We start from the raw sequence: 22049 nt of genomic DNA on the forward strand, positions 1-22049 counted from the left end.
CTATCATCTGTGTTCATGTCTGTCAACTGTCCCCATGTCTGTAATTCTCTCTGTGTATGTCATCTGCCCCGGTGTCTGTCATCTGTCTCTGTGTCAATCATCTGTGTTTGTGTCTGTCATCTGTCCTGGTGTATCTGTCATCTGTCCTGGTGTGTCTGTCATCCGTCTCTGTGTCTATCATCTGTGTTCGTGTCTGTTATCCTCTCTCTGGCTCTAATTTATTAAAGCTCTCCAAGGCTAGAAAGGATACATTTTCATCTGTGAAGCTGGTTGATCCAGCAAAACATTTATGAATTTCTTCAAAGTCATTTGCTATGCCATTGTTTTAAATCCTGGACCAGATCTTTTACTATTTTTCTGAATCACCCAGCTTCACTGATGAAAGTATAACCTCCCTAGCCTTGGAGAGCTTTAATTATTCAGGCCCTCTGTGTCGATCATCTGTGCCCATGTCATCCTTTCCCTTTGTCTGTCATCTGTCCACATGTCTGTCATCCTCTCTCTGTATCTGTCATCTGTCTCTATGCCTATCATATCTGTGCCAGTGGCTGTCATCTTCTCCCTATACCTGTCATCCGTCCTTATGTCTGTCATCTGTTCTCTGTGTCTGTCATCTGTCTTCATGACTGTCTTTATTACTTTGGCTTGTCATCTGTCCCCGTGACTGTGATCCTTTCCTTGTGTCTGTCTTTTTGTCTATGTTGTATCCCCATTTCTGTGTCTGTCATCCTGTCTCTATGTCTATAAACTGTTCCTATATCTGTTATCCCATCCCTTTGTCTGTCATCCGGTATTTGCCCCTGTATATATGTCACCCCTTCCTTGTATATATGTCACCCCTTGTGTTTGTTGCTGTATCCCTTTCCCTGTGTCTGTCATCTTGTACAGTTTGGTTCCTGAAATTAAAGAATATTGATAGCTAGAGTTATATTAGGACATGTAAATATATTTAATACATAGTGTAATGAGTAAAGAAATGTTTTTTCATAGTCCCAAAAGCAAACCTAAATTCCACAGCAACCTAGTAGAAAATGTAAACTGAGGCTGCCACATATTCCATACAAAATCTTGTTGCTTGTATGTGTTTCATAGCTTCCCCCCTTTGAGCTTTATATGGCTGCACTTTCTAAAGCTGATCAAACCTTTGGTTTCGGTTGAACACACGTTTTTTGGAGTCACAGAACTGAATGTTTGACTTCCTAGTATCTTTCTATGAAATTGATAGGAATCGGATCCTTTTTAGCAGACTAACTAAAGAAAACAAAACAAAAAAACCCCAAAAAACAACAATTCTAAAATGTTACTGTAGCATTAATTCAAAATGTTTTCCTCTACTATTTCAATTTTAGAGTCCCAGTGCTCTCACATATGGGTATACTTGGCTGAAGAGTTATTTTTCCAGCTGTGACTGAATTCCTTACTGATGGTGCTGTTTATTTTGCTCTACATTACAATTTACCAGGCCAAGCTGTTTTCACTCCTGATCTTTCTACAAGTTGCTATATAGAACTTTACTGTCTGAGAGTGTACAGCGCCTATGTTGGCCTGATGGAGCAAGACATTTTTGTGTTTAAAGGAGGACTTTATAAAAGGCAATATCAACTATAAAGAGTTATTGCAAGTTTTTCAGTTTTCAACTTCTTGAATAAGAGGGAACATACAATGGCAACCAGCATTTCTGTCCTGTACCCTGACCAAAGATGTTTGTGCCAACCTACACCATTATATCTCATTGGTAAGGGCAAAAGTTTGTATTTGTATTGTAGAGATATTTCTGGTGAATCCTAGTAAAGGTATTTTTTCTTTGTAACCTGATTTACGCTGATTCAGCGTAAAAAAAGAGGAAGGCTTCACCAACCACAAAAGCTGAAATTCCAATGGTTCACCTGACAAAGGCATGGCAGAACTTTAAAAATAAGAGTTTTTTTTCTGCCCCACAAAATGTTTTTGTTAATATTAGGACTCCTTTACCAACCCTAGGCTAGCAATTGGTGGTGCCATAGTTGATAGCCATCACAAGGTATTCAGGTTGCCACCTGGTCAGTATTTTGCTGACCTTACTGGTCATGCCAATTTTAAAAATTGAAAGAAAATAAGTGATGCACTACTGTATTCCATCACTTGCCAGAATCAGGATTTGCAGGCAGTGGCCTGATTTATTAAAGCCCTCCAAGGCTGGAGAGAATACACTTTCATCAGTGAAGTTGGGTTATCCAGCAAACCTGGAAGGGATCTGGACCAGGATTGAAAACATTTGCTCACAAATAGCAAATTACTTTTAAGAAATCCATTCCAGGTTTGTGGGATCACCCAGTTTCACTGATGAAAGTGTATCCTCTCCAGCCTTGGAGAGCTTTTTTAAATCAGGTCCAGTGTCTCAGCTATCTGTGGCCCATCTGTTATGTTACCATTGCCTTAACTACAGCAATCTTTCTTAAATGTTAGTAATACGTTAATATGAATGTTAAAACCAGTTATATGTAATATTCTCCATACTTTCTGTTTAATATCTGAGCAGACATCTGCTGTCCTTTGATGTTGGCAATAAGTAATACATGGGCATACATTAGCTCTAGGTGCTGATAGCTTTTGGGAGTTTTTTGGTGTGGGGCTTCTAGGACAGAGAGTCATGAATAAACAAATACCCTATGTTCCATTCCTGGTAACTCCAACCTTAATACTACCTCTCAGACTAACTCTTGCTGTAACCCTAGCATTAACGCTCTAATTTAACCTCTGTAATCCTAACACTCACACTTACCATGTAAAAAAACTGCTGGAACTCCCTTTTCATTGAAATAGTGCTGGTACTACAATTCCCAGCATTACTTGCATCTATAAAACAGTCCAGTGCGGGGCCACGCTAGTCTATAGACACGAGTGATCCTGGGAATTGTAGTAGCTGCGTTTTTTCATTGTAGCAGTGGCCCAGCTGCAGTTTATATTCAGGATTCCCTTGGGAACCAAAAAAAGGACGTTGGGGCCAGATTTGGCCCGTGTGCCAGACTTTGACACCCATGTCCCAACCCCTGCCTAGTAATTCTAACTTTAACCTTGACACCAATCTTCCCTATATCACCAACCTTCACAATAACCTTCCTTGTAACACTACTTATATCCCTTTAACAACAATCCTCTTTGTAACCCTAACTCAACTGTTAGCATGTTAGCCATGTTGTTAGCATTAACCCTAGGGCTGATAAGACTAGTGGTGAGGTTGTGGTGTGGTTACCGCTTCTTCATGCTACTGAACCGATTCCTTGGGTGATTCGTTACATCAATACCACCTGCAGTCAAATGTGACAACCAGTGCATGGTATGGGTGCATGAGTGGCTAGCTAGCCTCAGGAAGTGGCACGGGAACTCTTGTTTCCGACATGGGTCGAAACCAGGCCTCCAACTTACCCTTCATAGCCCTAGTGTACCCATTGCCTCTATTATTAACCTTCCATGTAACCATTACACTATCAAATTCCTATACCCTCCACACTGATCTTTCTGCAGCAAAATGAATTCTGATTGGTTGGGCTTTATTTCTGGACTGCGCTGTGTTTGCCCTGCTATATTGCATATTCAGATAGTGCTTACTAGGTTTCTCAATTATACTTCCCAGCATGCTTACCATATATAAATGTAAAGTTTAAGCTATAGTAAATTTGTTGTCAGGTCTACAGACAATTATTTGAAGTCTGCATCAGAATGTCTTTAAGTTCAGAGTGTGATTACACTAGAATGGAAGGCTGTTTATTTTCATGCTTGTGGTTACCGCAGTGGTTGGAGACTGTCAGTGTAGCTCTGTGGGAGACATTAGAAGGAGTTATGTTCACTTTCACTGTACCCATTAAATTCACTCCAGTGTAGAAGTTGTCTCTGCTCCCAAAAAATCTGAGAGAACTCTATCAGCTGAGAAAAATGAAAAAAAATGTCTGAGTAAACTGATCCATTTTCCACTTGCAACCACAACTAATGTACTAAGACTGTTGATCGAGTTCCCTTCCTTACTGTGGTGCAGAGTGATTGCTCAACTTGTGTTTTTTTTTTTTTTTGTGTTGGCAAGATTGATAGCATACAGTTGTTTTGAAATGTCTATATTTTATATTGCTGGCTTTTAACCCTCTTCATAAGTTTTGCATGATTTGTTGTTCTTCCATTTTTATATAATCTGGATATACGTACTATGATAATTTATGTTATGCAGCTCTTTATGGAAAACATTAATCTCTTTACATTTACAGTTCCTACTTCTTGGTTGTATTTAAAGCAGAAGTTTTGACTGCTTATATTTTGCATTCCCTGGTTCCTCATTTCCCTGCTTATCAACATGCAGAACAAAAACCTTTCTGTTTTTATTGCATACCATTTTTGACCCAGTGACATTTTATTATGTCTTTGTGTTTATGTAATATGGGCAGATCATGGCTGGTAGGGGGTGCCAGCAGGGTGCTGTGAATAGTGTGGTGGCATAACCCTCTCCTTTTCTCCATAAGGTCACGTGTTTTGTAGGCCACAAAGACAGCTGCAAACAATGGAACTGTTACTAGTTACAAAAAACAACTTGCTTAATATTTTTGAAATGTATCAAAAACTCTTTATCTGGTATAATAAATAGACAAAAAAAGGAAACAAATACAAAAAGTTATTTGTTAGGGTTTTTATCCATTTTAATTGTTTTCTTCTCAGCATTATTGCGATAGGTAAATGATAGGATGAGCTCCTTTGGAGAGACATGGACTGATGTAACGGGTTCCTTGCAATATGATTGGTGCAATATAAAAATTGGAAAAAATACAGACACACCGCTACATAATGAAATAGCGAATACTTTGTTTTTCAGTCCTTGTTCAGAAAAAACAGTCATGCATTACTTTTAGGATGCAATGCACTACAGCACATAAATGGCTGATATCTGTGTGTTCCAGTGCAATACAATGCAAGTGAATAGTGCTGCACTGCCTAGGTGCATTCAATATGTAACACACAATATCTGTGTTGTAGTAATTCATGTTTTACTGCATGCTAATGTCATACAATGGTGTGAATTGTAGATGGGGTTACATACACTTATCATTGTTCACTGTCATATGTATTTTCTTAAAATATTAAAGACTTATTTTCATGTTATTGCTCCAATTTTAATTAGGTCACTTTACCTATGCCAATTCGATTTTATGATGTGTTTTTAGTTATATTTGGAGAGAGCTGTAATTCTATGTATTTCCTGTCTCACATTTCTCACCTGGTAAAAAAATATTCCCCCAGCCGGTATCTGCTATCCTCCGATGACCTACTACTGACTTCCTCACTCATAACCTCATCACATGCACGGATACAAGACTTTTCTAGAGCTGCCCCGATTCTCTTGAATGGTCTTCCTCATCCTGTTCGGCTTGCTCCTACTTTCTGCTCAGAGCACTCAAAACTTGCCTACGGATCTTCTGTCTTTTGAAACTGTCACTACTCACCACTACATACTCCCCTTCTATTGTGTGCTAATTACCCCAGCTCCTAGATTGTAAGCTCCTCGGGGCAGGGTCCTCTCCTCCAGTGTCACTGTCTGTATTCTTTGTCATTTGCAACCCCTATTTAATGTACAGCGCTGCATAATATGTTGGCGCTATATAAATCCTGTTTAATATTAAAAATATTATTAATAATAATAATTTGGGGCCTCTACTTCCTACCTGCCAAGGGCACCATTTTCTTTAAAACTTCACATTTATAGCCATATGTCAGAAAACAATTCTGATTTTTTTTTCAGGTAGTTGTCCGCAGAAAATGTACTTTTGGCTGTAAAAGCTACACAAGTACAAATCTCCTGTGTACAAAGGTAACTCTATGACCGCTGTGTTTCGAGCCGAGCCTGCTAAAACACAGAAAGAATAATGTTTTGCTGCCTTGACACTAAATGTAAATTTGTTTGTCAAAGGCCACTTTTGATAAAGCGATCTGAAAACATTACTGTTCCGCTCAATCTGTTAATTCTTAACCAAGTTCTACAAAGCACCTTGAATCCAGCCAATGGGCTCTATAAGACATACACAAAGGATCTGCTCTGTTTTTCTAAACTTCATCCCCCCTGAAAAACCAAAGCCGAAAGCTGATTATCCTTCTTTCCTACTTCACATATCTTAAGAACTGGCAAGCGAACTAAGGCAAAGCCATTCAATCACTTAGAATACAGATTACTACCTGTATCCAGAGTTGCCTATTCATGTAGGCTTTAGTACGATCGGTAGCTTGCTAGTCTTTCTTTAGCAGAGCTGGCAGAATGGACTGCACAGATGACATGGTATTTATTAGGAACAGGTGAGGTAGGCTAAAAAGTTACCAAAAACTGTTCTAAAACATCATTGCCTTGGGCGAACTTTACTTTCAAATTCAAAGATACAGCCCAATAGTATAGAGATATTAAACTCATAGTGCATACTGCTATTTCAGGCTTGCTGGCTATAGCAGAGTATGAAAATCATGGCTTTTTTTGGAGCAAGAAGTTCAGACTAGCAGTTTTTCAAGCAGTTTTGAGCGCTTGCAATGAATGGTTACCATTTAACTAAATCGGTTCATTCATAAAGCTGGGTAATTCAGCAAACCTGGAATGGATTTCCTAAAACCAAGCTATTTGTTAGCAAATGTTTTCAATCCTGGACCAGATCCATTCCAGGTTTGCTCAATCACCCAGCTTCACTGATGAAAGTGTATTCTCTCCAGCCTTGGAGAACTTTAATACATCAGGGCCAATGTTTCTTGACCTTTTCAACATTGGGGTGGTGGTCAGTAGGAAGAATGCCTCCTATATTGCTGGTCAGGGGGGGAGAATGTCACCCTTACAGATAGCCAAAAAGATCATTGATTTAACCTAAACTGACCTGAGAGTCACAAAATGCTCAAGGAACCCCTAGCAACCTCTGAAAGAACCTTAGGGTTCCACAAATCCCTGGTTGAGAAACATTGATCTAAGGCCAGGTTGCCTCCTCTGCCATCTCCATAGACAAGAACTGGTCCCACTTCCAAATACAGTGGTCCTTAATCCGTTCAGATCCTTGGATTTATACCAAACAGGACTTATACCAAACAAATTTTTCCCATAAGAAATAAAAGTAAAATGATTAATCTGATACCATCAAAACAAATCCTATTGTTATTGTCATATTGTACATTGATGGGGCTGTAACAAATAATTTAAACACTGCTTAATACTAAAATACATAAATACAAAAGCAATTAGATGAAATAAATAAAAATTTAACCTCCCTTTACCTTACTGAGAAGAGTTGAGTGCCTAATAGGATGGCACTGAGAAGGGAGGAGGAGATGTTATGTAATTCACAGAGAGTTATAGTGCGGGTTGTTCACTGAATGGTAGCAACTGGCGTACTGACGCCCGTGGGTCGTGGCTTTGTCTCGAGAGAGGTAAATAAGGGTAGCGCGTGGTGTTATGTCTCATTTTTCCATATAAGTTCTAGCACAAAGGTTGTATACCAAGCAAATTTTTTTGTATCCAAACAGGACTTATACCAAGTTGGTATATTGTATTGCTGTTAATTGCTGTATTTATGTTTGCAAGTGACAATTACAAGCAGTTTCAATTTTCAAAAAAAGGAACCACTATGCTAGACTTTTTGAGCCTCTTGCAAATGCCTAATAAAGATTACAAGTGATGACCTGTTACCAATCCTGGGAGCCAAGCATCCAACAGTAGGTGCCTGGGAACAGTGCAGTAAAATACCACTAGTCTGAACAAAGTTTTGAAAAAAGTAGGGACAAGTTAGAGTTTTTTTAATCAGATTGTGTATCTGTTAATGGGATTTACTCTTTTTATTTTTCAGGATGACCCACAGAAAACAAAGGGAAATCCAAACATTCTGAGTTAGCAAAAGAGCAAATATCTTTTCATTGGGGACACTTGTTCCAGGGACATCTTTGCGTTTTTTTTTATACATGGAAAGAATTTTCCCTAATTTAGGGAAATTAGAGGAAAAACTCCCTACTAGGTTGCAGACAACAATAAAGAACCTGGGGGGGGTTATTCCTTCCCAAAAAATGTTTTTTGTATTTTCATTTTGATTTTGAGTTACATACATTTTAAAAAGTATATGAACCCTACAATAATCCTCTCCTAATTCCGTTTTTCTAAAAAAAACCATTGAAAATGTTTTGTTATATCTGTTCAAAAGTAGAAAGACTTACCTATTGATTTGTTATAAATCAGTATTTATATGTCTTTGGAAGTGACACAAGTTTCAACCCTGTCCTCCTATATCCAAATAAAAAACAAAAAGTTTTAGCTGGACACAGGACCAGAAATTTCTGGGCCCCATAAGGTTAACTTCTTCCCTGGCTCCCTCTCCCATGTCCAAAAGTTCCAGCATTGCAGAAGTTATGTTTTTTTATTGGGGCCTAGTACAGAGGTACTCCTTTTCCCTCGTGATGGAGGTCCTATTTGGACATACACTTTAGGAAATGGCTGTTAAAGGTAAAGCTTGAAATGTGAATTATATACATCATGTGAAAAGCACCAAATCAGCATTGGAAGCCACTAATCTGAAAATAAAATACTATTGTAATGGTTGCAGAACATTTTGCTTTTTGACAGTTTTGGAAAGCTTTGTCTGGCTTCAGATTGGAATGGAAAGCTACTTTTTAAAATGACATTTCAAATTGGTTTGTATAACAATTAAGTATGCTGTTCTACCTTCTTAATGAAAGTGTGGATTTGATTTAAACCGTAAAAGCAATTTGTATTTTGTTTTAATCTACTTCAGTATACTGTCATTTTTTGTGACTAATTCATTTGAACTTTTAGGTTAGCTCATTTTGCAGAGTGTGCTGCAGCCTGTAATAAAATTTTATTTCCAAATAAAGGAGCATTCGTTCTGAAAGTAACAGAGGAAGCCAGAAAGCAGAACTGGCAACTCAGAGGTAAATTCCACATTAACTGAACTAAAAAGACCCTAGTAGAATTTGTATCATTATATCACTGTATGCTTACATAATAACACAAAACGCTTGTCTCTATGGGGGAAACTATATTACAACTCCAACCCCCAGCAAACCTGCTAACCTAGCCTACAGGAATTATTTTTCCTTTACTTTTTGAAGCAAGGCATTCTTACCTAAATCAGCCATCCATGTCCATTACTAGTGCCAATTCTGGGTGCAGGGGACCTAAAACTGCCCAGAAAATGTATTTGTGGCATTGTGATGCATTTTTTGCAGTGTGAAAGGCCTCCACCAAACAGCCAAAAAATGTTCATGTCATGCTGCCAGTTATATGGACACCTGAAGAAGTACCCCCCTCTCCCCCCCGATAACAGAGGACAGAACTGACTGTTGCATCACTTGAACAAAGTTTTAGGAAGGTAAATTATTTTTTTTTGAGCAATCAAATAGAGAGGGGTGAGAGGTAGATGTAGGAAGTAGTTTAAGGTTTATTGTGGGGACCACTTTTTACCATAACAGCCTGTGTCTACGGCCTATGGGCTTGTGCCAATGGGCAAATGTAATGTACTTTTGATACAATTTTGTGACGCTAAACAAATATTGACATGCACATTTGACCTGCATTTAAACTGCTTTATGCCTTTTTTTGCATTCGTTTTTTGTTGGCCATTTTTGTTGAGATGGCATGGTTATTTTGGAGTGACTAACCAACTTGCCTTACACCAACCCCTAAAATGTATCTATAGCCATAACTTTTTCAGAATGCTAAATTGTACTGACCTAAATCCGCCATCCATGTCCCTTGCTAGTGCCAATCCTGGGTGCAAGGGACCTAAAATTTTTTCCTTGTGTTGCAGAGCTCATTTATTGCATGTTGCAGCTCAATTTTAGAATTTCCCCCAGCCTACCTTCTCCCACTCTATTTAATTGCTACCATAAACCTTCTTTTTAACTCAAATTTTTTACACCTTGGGCCTGATTTATTTAAGCTCTCCAAGACTTGAAAAGATAAACTATCATGGGAGAACCTTGGTGATCCAACAAATCTGGAATGGATCTGGTCCAGAATTGAAAACATTATTATACAACTAGCTACTAGTTGGCAAATGTTTTTAGTCCTGGACCTTATCTATTCCAAGTTTGCTGGATCATCAAGGTTCTCCCATGACAGTCTATCTTCTTCAGTCTTGGAGAGCTTAAATAAATCAGGCATCTTATAATCAGTGGTCTTCTGGCCACCTACATCATGGATCCTTCTTCTTCTTGTTTGGTGGCAGCAAGAGACATGTCAGCTAGTAGACAAGGGGACTTTTTTGGGAGACAATGGGACTTTTTTATGGGAGGCAGTGTCAGATTGAAAGTGAAAGGTGCCTTTTATTTATTTATTTATGTTATATAGGGTTGGTTATTTATGTAGAATTCCCTATTAGAGTTGTAGCAAATATTTAAATACTTGAATGCCCATAAACTAGCCACTAAGGATGTGCTTTAGCCACAACTACGTCAGCACAGATAACTTATGCATTACCTAAATTTGCCACAGACCTCAGATGATGGCGGTGAATATGTCAGAATCTGACTGCTGGAGTTGGTCTTTGTGGCCAGACACAGGCATAAATTTGAGTGCTCTAGTTGCCAAGTTTTCATTTTAATGCTCGTGAAGGAACAAGGGTGAGGGAACAGGGAGGGGACATTACTGGCGCCATCCTATCTCTGGGGGAACATTTGGGATCAGCCAAGTATTCCAAACCTGCCCAACCAATTGTTCCCCTTGAGAATGATTGGCCCAGTGATCTCTGTTTATGCCACAGACTTAAGACTATCCCCAGATCTGTCCAAAACACCCAGATCAGGTGTTATTTATTTCAGAGGTCTTTTTCCAGCTTTACAATGAATTTCACTGCTGCAAGACATCAAAGCATATGGTTCACTCAGCTACAATAAAAATAAAAGTCTGTGTTCTATTATAACTGTGTCATAATAAGATTTCAGTACTACAGGCAAAGAAAAAGTATGAAGAAAAGTCACAACAGGGAAAAAATAAAACTGTCCATGGTGATTTGAAAAGCCGATGTTTAAGATAATTGATGTCTATACATGTAACTGATCCCTTTGACCCAGGATTAAAAGAAGCCTTTTGTCCACTGGATGGAAGCCAATGGATGATATGTTTGCTAGAGTACATGGTGTTCCTAACTTTTGAAAAGGGAGTGTAAGCTGACTGTGCAGAGCTGCAAGCCCATGTTGGAAAAGCTGCATGATAAATTGCTACATAGAACATCTACTTCCTTACTAGTTTCCTTCAAAAGAATATGTAAAAAAAATTGTAAACAGCCAGCTGGGCTTTAAATCCTAAATTAAACTAGTATTCAAATTGTTGGAAAGGAAACATCTCCTTCACTGTTTGTTAAGCCAAAACGTGTACAATTACCGTTTAATTTATGTACACTTTGCTAGTACCTGGTTGGATCCCCCTTTGTCTTCAGATCTGCTGTAATTCTTAGTGGCTCAGATTTACCAAAGGTCATGGAAACATTCTTGAGGGATTTTGATCTATAATGACATGATAGCATCATGCATTTGCTGCAAATTTGTCAGCTGGACATTCATGATGTGAATCTCTTGTTCCATCAAATCCCAAAGGTGCGCTATTGGATTGAGATGTGTTGACTGCGGAGGCCATTTGAGTACAGGGAACTTATTGTCATGTTCAAGAAACCATTTTTAGAATATATGAGCTTTGTGACACTTTGTGGTGCATTGTACTGTTGGAAGTAGCCATCAAAAGATAGGTACACTAGGTAGAACTCTTCCTCACTGGATACTTTCCGTTTTTTGGACCATGCTCTGTAAACCCTACGGATAGCTATCTGTGAAAATCCCAGCAGAAATACTGAGACCAGCTGGCCTAGCACAAACCACTCTCTCAAGTTCAAAGTGACTTAAATCACCTTCGCTCCCCATTCTGGTCATCCATTTGAACTTTAGCAAGTCATCTTGGCAATGTCTACATACCTAAATTGCTGCTATGTGATTGACTGATTAGATATTGGGCAGCATGGTGGCTCAAAGGTAGCACTCTTGCCTTTGCAGTGCTAGGTCCCAAGTTCAAATCTTGGCCAGAACACTATCTGCATGGAGTTTGCAGGTTCTCCCCATGTCTGCGTGGGTTTCCTCTGGGTACTCTGGTTTCCTCCCACATCCCAAAAACATGCAGTAAGGTTAAATGGCTTCCCCTCAAAAATTGAACTTAGACTGCAATAATGACATATGACTATGGTAGGGACATTAGATTGTGAGCTCCTTTGAGGGACTGCTAGTGACACGACTATCAACTTTGTACAGCACTGCATAATATGATGGTGCTATATAAATACTGTGTAATATTAACATTTGTGTTAATAAAGTGGCCAAATATATAGCATCCTATCTCTGTAAACAATTGTGATCAGCATATATGGACACAAATTTGCCATATATATACATATTTTTTTACACATAGTAAATAACAAAGCTCCAGCTCATATACTAATAAGTATTGTAATACTTTTACTTATGATATTTTTCTTATAATACTATTTTAAGACTTATATGTCATGTCTCTGGCTTTGATGAGGAGGTATAAGTGAAGCCCTTGAAATGTGCTGGGTAATTATGCTAATATAAAGAATAATAATCAAATGAAATGTTGACTTAATCTCAAGAGCTCACTTTATTATTATTATTATTATTATTGTCGGTATTATTATTAAAAAGTATTTATATAGTGCCAACTTTTTACGCAACGCTGTACATCAAATTGGCATGCAAACAATGACACAGGAGGAGGAGAGGACCCTGCCCAGAAGAGCTTACAATCTAAGTTCCCTGCATTCTACTTTTTGCAAACTATAGAAATTAGAAATGTGCATTCTGGGAAATCCTGCCTGGTTGTCTAAGTATGAAAATTAAATATATACTTTGGCACCAATAGAAAATCTTGAATTGTGGAAATGGAAAAATAATTTCTAACAATCGCAGTATTCCACTAAAACTAACCTTATTCAGCTAGAACCGGCTAAAACTGACAATAGCATATGTTGGAATAACTACATGGCTTCAACATTGCTGAGGTGTGAAAAATCCCAGCAGCTGTCCTTTCCAGTAGCACACACCTTAGCGACTGGACAAACACGGTTTATTCTCTGCACAAAGTGAGTCATCTGTGTACTGATGGAATTCATAGCTGCTGTATGGGAATAATCATAGGAGAAGAAATGCTGAAATGAAATAGAAGTCTAGAAATACATCCAGCCAGCTGCTGTATGTAACAACCTGATACAAGGGAGTCATTTGTAATCTATGTAAAAAGAACAGTGTGTGCATTGCTGTGAAATCCCAGCCATGAATCAGATGTGGCTATTCTGGACTGCTGGGGATTCCCCGTTTTATTTTTTACCGCTCACAGCTCCAGAGGATGCCGATATTTAGGCAAAAGGGGTAAGGGTTTAGGAGGCCTTGATTGATGGCACAGGTTTCAGTCCTGGACTCTGCAGAGCCTTTTATCATCAGTCAAATAACAACCAGGAACTCTCTGTACTGATTTTTATGTAGTTGTAAAGTTCATATGTTTTTTTTCCAAGTATTTCAGGTTTTTTTCTAACTTTAAATACAATCCCTGTAAAAAGCCAACTTGATTATGGCTTAAAGATAAAGAACACCAAACAAGAATGATATATCCTATCAGTATATCTAAAGCTTCTGCTTTAGAATTATTATTTTGCAGTATTTATGTAGCACTGACATATTACACAGCACTGTACAAAGTCCATTGTCATGTCACAAGCTGTCTCTCCAAGGGGCTCACAATCTAATGTCCCTACCATAGTCATTTGTCTTTAATACAGTCTAAGGTCAATTTTGTGGGGAAGCCAATAAACCTAACTGCATGTTTTTGGAATGTGAGAGATAACCAGAGTACCCGGAGGAAACCCGCGCAAACACAATGAGAACCTGCAAACTCCATGCAGATAGAGCCCTGGGACCCAAAGGCCAGAGTGCTAACCACTGAGTCATTTTGTATGAAGTTAGAAATGGTAAGATAGCTAGCAGTTTTTTTGCTGATTTAATTTAATTCCTAGAGACAGAAGGAACTAAGAGGTAATTTCTTGAGAATGAGGAGACACCTCGCTGAAACATGTCACCATTGGACAATATTTCCTTCCTGTTCTGTTCCAATGATAACTGCAAATGACCTTTGCGTCCAATTAGAACACAATGGACCTAATTTAATAAAGCTCTTCAAGACTGGAGAGGATAGACTATCAAACCTGGGAGAATCAGCAAACCTGAAATTGAGTTCTTCAAATTTCTTGTTATTTGGCAAATGTTTTCAATCCTAGACCAGATTCATTCCAGGTTTGCAGGATTCTAGAATGCATTCTGGATTGTTGGGAGGACAAAACACTTGTGAATTTACAGGCCATCCTGTGTCACAAATATGATAGTAAGTATATAAGCAGGGAAGTCCACAACAACCCATAAATATGTTGAATATTTGCAAATAAAGGGCCTTGTTTCGCAGATAATCAGAATTTATGCTGGGACCTTAAATTGTATCAAAACCCTAAAACAAAAATGTTATTGAAGCTTATCAGTCCTTACTTGTGGTGTTTTTTTTTTTCTTAGCTTTTCAGTTATTTTCACCAAGTAATTTTGCCTATAACATCCACATTGTTTAGGGTTAACTCTAAAATGATAAGTTGTAAATGTTTTTAAAGCATCAACGATGGACAATTTTGAATATCGTAGATGTTTGCCATTTTGAAGATGAATACATGCTCTTGAAGATGCACAGATGCTCCCTCTTGATTCCTTGGGCCTAGTTTTTTTTAAGGCTCTCGAAGGCTGGAGAGGATACACTTTCATTAGCGAAGCTGGGTGATCCAGCAAACCTTTGCTAACAAATAGAAAATTAGTTTTAAGACTTGATGGATCACCCAGCTTCACTGGTGAAAGTTTATCCTTTCCAGCCTTGGAGAGCTTTATTAAATCAAGCCCAATGTATCTGCAATTTCCTTCTTTCTTGTGCCTTTCTACCTTAGGCAAGTTAGTATACCTTGCTCATTTGTCTTCTTTCACTTGCATTTCTACCTCTTTACATCTTTTTAGTTGTCTTTCTTTCCTACAGCTACCTTACTTTTTGTCTTTATGGACAATGTCAATACAAAGCTACCAAAAGGCAAAAGGTAAGGACTGCAAAGTCAGTTTCTAATTATTCTAAGCATCCTTTTAGTCCTGCATGTCCAGACTATGTTTATAAAATGGTATAGTATTACATTCCTAGAAAAGTTCATACTCCAGATCCAGAGATAACCATTTCATGTTATCACAGGCATGATCAATCCCACCAAAAGGCTAATATTGGGCTTGTTGTGATTCAGTATTACTTAAGAAATTAGACACATTTTTTTTCTAATTATAGCAAATAAAACCTTAAAATAATTTCTATGAATCACACAGACTGTCCAAGATTCTATTCCAGAGATGCCTGTCCATCCTAAGGTAGATAGATGATCTCCTACTCCCACCACCTCCTAAAACATCTAATTAGGTTAAGGACATATTGTTTCTTGCATCCCATAGTCATCCTTAGGAGGAAAAGCACAATTTCTGGTCCAAACTTTTATTAATGCTGTTAAAGAAATAATTAAATGGAAATATAACATCAAAGTGGAAGAAATCAAATAGTTATAAGGAAAGTTAAGGGGAAGCCTTCTCTAAAAAATCATATTAGATTGCGTATATTTGGCTTGAACTGTTTGAAAAAAATGATCTTCTGCCTGGTAATGACTTTTTCCATCAATGTCACTTAGCAGAGTCAGATGAATCTTTCATTATATTGGGGTACTCTTCCCTCCAACTGCCAATGTATTTGCCATTCTTGCCAGAGACTTTCTTCTTTCAATGCCCACCAATGTAATCTATGACCATTAGTATAAAGAAGTACTATAGTCAACACCAATATAAGAGGGCAAGTCTCCACTGACCAATACCGTAAGAAAGCACCACACTGACCATCACATGAAGGCAGGAACACACCTGCTACCAATGGAAGGGGGCAATATACTGACCACCAATGTAGGAGGCACCACCAGATCACCAATGTAATGGAGTACTACACATTTTTTAGGCTTTTGGCATTATAAATGATAATACCCCTTCCTTTTAAGCATTGTCCCTCGCTGAGTGGAAAACAATATCTACAATTGTCGGACTGTCAGTGTGGTCAATCACTGCACTTGCCACCAATATAAGAGGGCACAACATCGACCACCAATGTAAGGAAATACTTCAATGACCACCAATTAAAGGAAGTACTACACAGACCACCAATTTATAGGCACACTGCTCCACTAATTACCAATCCACTTTTCAGGCTTTTAATAAATTCCTGCAAACTTTTGTCCTTCAACTTTTTCTTTGTGTGTTGCCAAACTGACCACCCACATAAGGACCTATTACAATGACCACTAATTTAAAGGCGTATTACCCCGACCATCTATATAAAAGAATACTACATTGACCAATGTCAGTGATATATTAATAAAAGGAGGTATTACCCTGAACACTATGCTAAAAATACTTTTTAGGATTTTAATAAATTCCTGCTAATATTCACCCTCCAAATGTTCCTTGTGTGCTTCAAACTGACTTGAATAAGTAGAAAATGGAAAAAATGAAAGAAAAGAGAGGGGCTTCAGGGCTGCTATACAATAGGTTTATTTTATAGAGTAATTAGTGGCAAGTATACATATGCATACATTAACATATAAGTACATATTCATCTCCAGCCCCCCAAGTCATGGGGTGGAGACTGCTGAACTAAACATACATATCCTGTGCTAGGTATGCTTATAATCATATGACATAGAATAACTAATGAAACATCTTGTTAACTGACGCGTTTCGCCCAAGAGGACTTCCTCAGGGGTATATTATAGACATATGAATTTTGTTATGTTTGAGATAATAAAGATTACAGCAGTCATTTATGTCATTAGTGAGGAGTGTGGGAGGATTTCCATATATCAGAATTAGCAGTCTCCACCCCATGACTTTACAATTGGAGATGGATACGTACTAATATCTTAATGTATATGTATACTTGCCACTAACTACCCTATAAAATATAACTATTGTAAAGCAGCCTTGAAGCCCCTCTCTTTTCTTTAATTTTTCTTTTTCTCCATATGTGAAATACATGGCTACTTTTACACTAATGTAATTTGAAAGAACGGGTAGGGAAACCCCTCAATATGACTTGAATAAGTAGAAAACCATAGCTGCAATGGTAGGACAGTCACCCTGTTTAGGCATATGTTTTACATGTAATCCTTTATTTTTTAATAGGTCTACAAATGTCTGTCAAAGCCCCCCAAAATACTTGTGGAGTTTGCACCAGTCATCCCTGTGGGGCTGTATAGACAGGCCAATGTGTTGTTACATGAGTGCACCACACAAAGAACACAAAGCCCTGTATAGATTGTTTGGGTGTCTAACAGTGGTTATATTGCAGGGAAGGAAAATACAGAATGCTTACATTGCCTTCTGTAAAGTGAACGTGCAGTTTGCCTACTATGGGCATATTACTGGTTTACTTTATCTGTCATCCATTGACAATAGAACAATATAACTTTGCCTAGAGTTTTATTTCCAAAATGTTCTTGTGCCAGGTTGCAAAGAAATCAACGAAAGCAAAACCTCAGCTTAATACAACATCATCTAACCACAACACAGAGACACAAGGATCATTCTAAGAAGCACTTCCTAATAGCCAACGTATTGCTCGCATCTTTGCAGCCGTTACATAATCGCTCCAAGAAGACATTTGTATTAGTCATAATAAAACACACATTGGCCTGTACCTTGACTGGACTTGGACTTGCTCTTTTCTTTTGTTCCCGTCTCCTTTTATACTTATTTGAGCAATCAATTGAAATAAATGTTGTGAATAACAATTGTCCAAAAACGCATCATACAAAAAAGAAAAAGTATCCTAGCTTTCACCATGGGCTAGAAGGAGAGATTTGGCTCCTGCCTAAGACACTTCTCCTTTTAAAAAAGTTGCAATCAAGTAATTGTTTCTTCTGGTCTCCTGTATGAAACCATATGCGACAGAGGATTTGGGAGAGGAGGCAGTGAGACCACAGGAGAGAAGATAAAAAAAAAGAAGACATATTTAGCAGATTTAAGAGGCGAAAAAGAAACCCGTCTGCTACAGCTGAGAGGCAGAGGTAGAACATATGAACGATTAATCATGCACAATCTGGCAATGGATTTGACAGTTCAGCTTATAATTTAGCTTCGAGTCACCGGACTTATTGCGGATATTGTAACAATATGTAAGGCTCTAAGTGCTAGAATTAAGACTGGGGTGCTGCTATTTACACCGCTCTCAGAGATATTTAGTAAAGGATAAACAACTGCTTAGGGATTACCTTCTCCTTCATAGTAAGGCCTGACAAGTTGTCATAGCCTTGGGGCCTACATTAGAGAATCTATTTTATATCCTGTTATTTAACAGCTGAGCATCTTATCATGGTAGGTATCAGATATATCAAGTATATCTTTAAATCTATGTTTTAGAGTGCTGGATAGAGTGGAGAATGATTAAAACTTCTGCATGTTTTTTTAATGTCAACTGTGGTTTATTGGAAAGATTCTCCTACTCTTCCTACTCTGTAGATACAACAAGAAGTGGGAAGAAATCTCTCCAAAGTGAGCTAAAAGCTCCATTAGAGAGATATCACTGGAACAAATGCCCCTATTGGAAGAATTTCTCTTTGTCCTTTGCACTAAAAGTACATTTATAACCAAAATATGTTTTCTGTTAGTTTGCATGAAGCAGAAAAGAGTTACATTTTTTGTATGTATGTCTATTTTCCATTTTCTTTCACTTATTGTCATAAAGGTGCAACAGGAGGTAAAAGGAAATCTATGCAAAATTAGGGTGATTCCCCTTTTAACACAATAGTTCATGAAACAGATGTCCCATTTGGAGGATTTCCCTTTACGGCTAAAATGTTTTATTTTTCTTCACTTTTATTAATGATGACAATGGTCAAAGAGTATTTCAAATAGGTAAAGAAACATTCACTTTTTGGGAAGCTTCATCACACTAGGAACCAGATTTTACTAGGCTATAAAAAAGTATCATTGGGACTTTTTTGGATGCCCATTTATACTGTTGTAGTCTCGTTCTTTGCTGTAGTGTTCATGCATGTGTGTGCACTACGCAATGGAGCAATCACACTTCATCCACAATCCACTACATCCAAAAGCTTTGCCTCTGCTCCTTTTAATGTTTGATCTTATTTCTGCTTGGAGACAGTGGCTCTTAAATATGTTCAATGATGGGCATGCATTCGCTATGGTTAAAGGAGGATGGGGCTGTAAACATTTTTTTTAAAAGTTGTGTAAAGGCACAATTTAAAAAAATTATAAATTGGGTTTTGCTTTAAAAAAAAAAAAGTCGATAAAAAAAACTCTTCCTTTATCCCCAGCAATAGTATATTGCTAATCATGCTGAAAAGTAGACTAAATGGTAAAAAAAGAAAAATAAATAATGGAAAACTTAGGGGATGCAATGCAAATGAAAGGAAAAAAAATGAAACAGTCGCACCAACCTGAGAAACTTTCCTTCTCTGGCTTCTCTCCATTAAAAATAATGAATGAGTTCAAATTTAGTATGGTATAGGCAACATTTTCAGCAAAATGTTTGTAAAGTCTTTGGAGATTAATAAAATTTATATACAAAACAGATTTTGCTGGAACATTTTCTTTTGTGTGGCATGTGGTAAAAGGAAGGGGAGAAGTGAGCCACCTCAGTAGGCCAAGCTCAGAATAAAAACATTCCTTGAAAGACATGTATAACATTTTTATGAAATGTAATTCTTTATCAATAAGCCACAATAAGGTTTTTAGTTACAGTTTTTATAAAAATGTTATTTTGAATCATAAAGGATAAACCAAAAAAAACCAAAAACATACACTTATCACAACTGATCAGCCATTGTGTGATGTGGTGACCGCATTAAGAACATTTTTAACAAACATAGAAAATATTGGTTGCTCTTGCAAGAAAAGCAGTGTCCTTGTCACTTCCTGTGGTTTGAGATTACAACCATTCTTCTCTTGATTCCAAGCTGTCTCCTATTAGCGTCTAATTCTGTTTGCTTCGTGTTTTCTTCAGACTTGTGGTCTGAACTCCATGGTTAGCTGCTCCAGGGTGCATAGCCAATGCCTGCAATGTGTCGAGAAGCAGCAAACTGCAACGCAGGTCAATGTGCTTGCATGCTTTGTATGTTCATTTGTGGTGGTAATATGGTTCTTCCAGGGGGTGAGGAAAAGCAACTGTATGGCTAAAGCAACATGTCTTTTCTAGGAGCTACACTGCAATCCCACTCAAACCTCAATGAAAATACAACCACGTGCAAATGTGAGCCCAAAATGGTTCTCAACCATTCCCATCAGGGTAAATGGGAATTGGGAGAGTAGTTGAGTATATGGTACACTGTTTCTGTCTGAAAGTAGCCTTAAGGCAATAGAGAAGGGAGGAAGCCCTATTTTCATTCTAAATCTGAGGGGCAGCCTGGGTGACAACGAATACGAATGCGCGACCGATAATCCGATTCTGCTTGATGAATCAGGGGCATTGTGTTTCCTCCAGCCAACCCATTTGTGACTATTGTGTCCTCGATTGACATAGGGGCCAATGGATGGACAACAAACAACAGAGGAGCACCAGACATCCAATACACGCGGAGTCATCAAATGATGAAGATTTTTCAGCAAGCTCAGCTCTTCAAGGGAATTATAATTGGAAGGCATGAGTGGCCAAACAGGTATTAATTCTGTTCTTTGAAAGAGAACATAGAAGGAGATTATAAAAAGTAACAAACTAATTTTAAAGCAATACTTTTGTTTGCCAATATTTACAGAAACCACTGCCAAATCTTAACTATTCAGCTTACAAATAAATCACCAGTGCATCATCAGTGAACAAAAGCTCTTGTGTGACCCAGTTATTCTGTATTGAGCTCTGCCATCTTGCCATTCTTTTGCAGCAAAAAGATGGTAAAATCAGGCTGCCAATCACAAAAAGGTAAAATCTGCACATCAATAGCCTTGTTTTATCTACTTAGGGTGCACAGTTTGGAAACAATGAAAAATGGAAACGTTCACTAATAGTTATGTTTAAAAGTTATTCATTGTAATTTTATGGTATTGGTATACTGTGTTAGTTTTGTTGTGGTTATTTTTTATTTAATTATTTGATAATTAAATGTCCGTGGCCAATGGCACACCCATGTCTTGCAGTCTGCTGCTCTTATTTTAGATGGGTAGGTGATGTTACAAGAAGATTTCATCTGTGTTCTTGCTTCTGAACAGTGTTGTGTCAAAGCAAAAAGGTGCCAGCCCCAGCTGCAGGGGCCGACTTACATAATTAACTTATATAAGAGAGATGTTGTTATAGGTGTTGTAATACCAGGAAAGAACAAAGAATACTGCTTGAACTTCATAACATCTTTGTCCAAACAAATATTACACACTTAGGGTGCAGGTTTGTCTCTGCTGGTTAACTCATTACGGATTCAGCAGTTTAGGTAATGGTGACTTTTCAGAAGGATTAGCCATGTAACCTAGAAAGATCAAGAACCGATATCTGGGGAATTCCCCCATAATGTGAGTTGGTATTATTATAGTAAGGGGGCTACATGCTGGCAACCCCTCCTGCTAGGGGAAAACACATTAGAAAAGCAGAAGTAGACCCAAAACTAACCCAAAACAAAAAAAAAAATCACACTTACCTTCAATCCTGCAGATTAGTCTATCCTTCGGGTGGTTTCTTACATCGGGTCCAGAATCGTCCTGGTATCTGTCTTTGGCCCAGCACAAAGAGATCACCAGCCATCTTCTCCTCTCGCCTTCCATGTTCTTTTTCCTACATCACCCGATCTTGCACTGCGCAGGCGTGAGATCAGGTGTCGTAGATTGGGAAAAAAACTTCCTGTGCATGCGTGAGATTGGCAATGTTTTTTCCCTGTTGATTAAAGGGCTCCTTCTGC

The 22049-nt window shown here is 38.1% G+C and overlaps 2 long non-coding RNA genes across 2 annotated transcripts in view; one reads left to right on the plus strand and one right to left on the minus strand.

Annotated features, from left to right (window-relative positions):
- The window catches only part of LOC140329477 (uncharacterized), a 152459-nt gene extending 134390 nt beyond the window's left edge, over window positions 1-18069 (minus strand). The window contains exon 1 of the long non-coding RNA XR_011920489.1: window positions 17847-18069. This is a non-coding gene — a long non-coding RNA (uncharacterized lncRNA). The remainder of the gene's footprint in view (window positions 1-17846) is intronic.
- LOC140329478 (uncharacterized) overlaps window positions 794-22049 on the plus strand; it is a 69160-nt gene continuing 47904 nt past the window's right edge. Inside the window, exon 1 of the long non-coding RNA XR_011920490.1 lies at window positions 794-1735. This is a non-coding gene — a long non-coding RNA (uncharacterized lncRNA). The remainder of the gene's footprint in view (window positions 1736-22049) is intronic.

This window comes from Pyxicephalus adspersus, chromosome 4 (genome assembly GCF_032062135.1).
Source record: "Pyxicephalus adspersus chromosome 4, UCB_Pads_2.0, whole genome shotgun sequence".
NCBI lineage: Eukaryota > Metazoa > Chordata > Amphibia > Anura > Pyxicephalidae > Pyxicephalus > Pyxicephalus adspersus.